This window comes from Cebus imitator, unplaced genomic scaffold (genome assembly GCF_001604975.1).
Source record: "Cebus imitator isolate Cc_AM_T3 unplaced genomic scaffold, Cebus_imitator-1.0 Scaffold334, whole genome shotgun sequence".
Taxonomy (NCBI): Eukaryota; Metazoa; Chordata; class Mammalia; order Primates; family Cebidae; genus Cebus; species Cebus imitator.
The window spans coordinates 410,413-413,444 of record NW_016107649.1 but is presented as its reverse complement, the minus strand read 5'-3'; positions in this window follow the sequence as shown (position 1 = coordinate 413,444).

Genomic DNA, 3,032 nt, shown 5'->3' with positions numbered 1-3,032 from the left:
CCTGATTAGGGACCTCACAGTAATGCAAAACTGAACCTGTTTCAAAGCCACATTTTCTGTACAGTGCTGCTATTGTGTGGTGGGTGGTACAAATTTAGCTAACCCTACAAAATCCACTTCCCTAGACACAGCCTGCAAAGTTTCTCTGACCGCTAGTGGTGAAGTACCACAATGGCACTCATTAGTCAAACATCGCTCTTAGTAGTCTCATTCCCCCAGAGGCACACACTGAAAGAGCGAAGCTTTCCTCTGGGGTCTTGTGCTTGTGTGTTCATAGTCTTAAGTCACTGCAAAAAGTGAGAAAAACACAGGGGAAAATGAAAATGTCCACAGGAAACAGCCAACTGCACAGAGACCAAGCTTTGGGAAAACCTAAAAGGGGCTTTATTTCTCTACAGGGGGAAAGGACAAGAATGCAGTCAGCTCAGGTTTATACCAGGATGAAGTGAAATGGGTAGAACGATGCCTGAGGTTTCTACCTTAGGTAAATTGGTAGCCCTCAATTTCCCCAAATGAGCAGGTGAAACTGGAGGAGGCTCTTTCAGTCTTTGTAGTCTGTCTTTGGGGAAAACCAGGAGGTCACCAGCACAGAATATTTGTGTGGGGCCATGTGTGTCCTCCCCAAAGGGGAGAAGACAGCAGGCAACCTCAGCGTCGGAGTGACCAGGGAATAGTGGGAGCTCCCAGCCCAGGAGAGCAGAACCCTAACAACAAGCCCTTATGAGGGTCAGGTACATGTGCACAGTATGTCCCTGAAATGGGCTGTCAAAAGAAGGGAAAAGGGTACACTGAGGGTGTGTTTTGGAGAGGAGGGTGGTTTCAAAAAACAAACTTTGCTTTGGAACTCCAGAGGAAAAAGGACAGGGAATAACCTCCAAGTATATGTGGACAACATTCACAGCAGACCCCTTAGCTCCCAGATCCAAAAAAGTTAACTACATCCAACAGGTATGGCCAGATGGCATATCTGAACCTGATGTGCAGTTCTAAGAAGAGAATCCACTATTGTATTGAGTATTTCAATGCAGGGGCTCAGAGCCCTTAAGCTGATTGGACCTAAACAACCATTCATGGACCACACATGGCCTGACCACTCACTATGTACCTGTTACACTCAGGACAACTTGTTCCCTTCCTGTCTCTGTGACACAGACAACAAATACCATCACTTCTTGGCCATAGGTGGAGACCCGGGCCAAGGATACATGACTATGACCAAGGATACACGACAGAGCTACTGATCAGTCCTGAACAGAAAGGCAACAGAACGGCCTGTTGTTTCCTCAACCACACTTCTAGACCAAATTTCCTGCCCTGAAATGCTGTCCACGGCCAGGCCAAGGAGCGGAAAAGAGGCCTTTTAAAATTAGCATACTAGCGTATGGGGCTGGTGGGAGTCGGGGATGAAAAGAAGGATCTTGGAAGAGCTCCAGCTATTTTATTCCTGTTTTTTCATTCCAGTTTGGAGATCTGCGACACATTGATTCACAACTTTATAGTTCTTATTCAGCATTGATTTATGGGCTGACCAATCTGGGCCTAATCAGTCAGAGAAGGATTGCGTTTTTTTCTTTTTTGTCAAATAATGTTATATTTATGAGTCTGTGAAGTGCACCGTGGCTGCTGTGCTGCCTGGAGTCAATAGAACAGAACTTCTAAGATCTCAGAGAGGGGGGTTCCCAGACCATTTTCTGCCCTCATATCATCCTTAAAGCTCCACCGTACATTAAAGGCCCCAGGTGTCATCTCGCGTTTAAATTCCAAACGGCTTGCCAGTAAATCTTTAACAACTGTGAACAGCTATAGCAGTCTCAAATGTCCGTGGCTCTGTGCGTCTGTCACTCTTTTTTCCCTCTTTCCTTCTCTGACTGTGGAAGTAACTAACCCGCAGCTGGATGCTTACTGGATATTTCACAGCTGCAGAGACCAGGACAGCATTGATTCGCTCAGAGAAGCCCAGCCAGGGCCGTGCAGAGTTCAGCGGGTTATCATGTGCTTCCGGCTTGATTTGTGGTTATTCTGGTTCAGTGACTGTAAAGAAATGAGCGGCCTGGCTAGACAGGAACTATTTGAGAAGCCTGCCATGGAGGGGAGGAAACAGAAATACTCAGATCGCAAGCATCTTTATGTTTTTCTTTGACTGGAAAGACATTTTCCTTGTCACACTCTTGGCAGCTGTCTGTTCTCAGTCCCCAACTCCGGTTAGCCCCAGCAGAGTCATCTGCAGGATGCCTCAGGCAGCAGTTTCCCTGCCTCCCTGCCCCCATGGGTACCAGCAGTAAATGTCGCTCACCAGCCTTGACTCCCCAATTCACCTGACAAAGGGTTCCACTGCATGATTTATCGTGAGGAAAGAAAAATTCAGCAACAGCAAGAAACTTCTCAGAAAAGCCATAGGCATCTGACAGATGAAGGAAGAAAGCTGCCAGTTCTACATTTCAGAGTCTGAGCCTATGAAACTGACCAGTTCTACCCATAAAGAAGGAGTCTTCAATGTCCTAGAAGAACTGCCAACCACTGCTGGGTGAACGATCTGACAGGTTGTCAAGGTCAGGGATTGGCAAACTTTTTCTGCAAAGGGTCACATGGTAAATATTTCCAGCTTTGAGGGTCACATACGGTCACTATCACATCTTCTTTCTCCACTATGACTTAAAAATGTAAAAGTCATTCTCAGTTTACAAGAGCAAGTCACTGGCCATTGTTTGCTGACCGCTCCCCCCTCCCCACCCGTGGTTTAGACAAACTAAAATTGTTTTTATTTTAAATTTTGTATCCACTCCCCTGCGTGTACCTGCATGTACATGAGCATGTGGCCTGACAGCTCCAGGCGGTCCCAAGGCGCCACACCTCACCTTCATGGGGTGGAAGTAACACTGGAGAAACTCACTCCAGGGAGCCAAGACATGCTATGGCAGAAAGAACACAGCCTTCAGGAGACATAAGCCTTCCTCCCAGCTCAGTGCTACATTTGTTCTATGCCCTGAGCCAGTCACTTGCCCTTTGTGACCCATCCGAGATCCATTTACAGG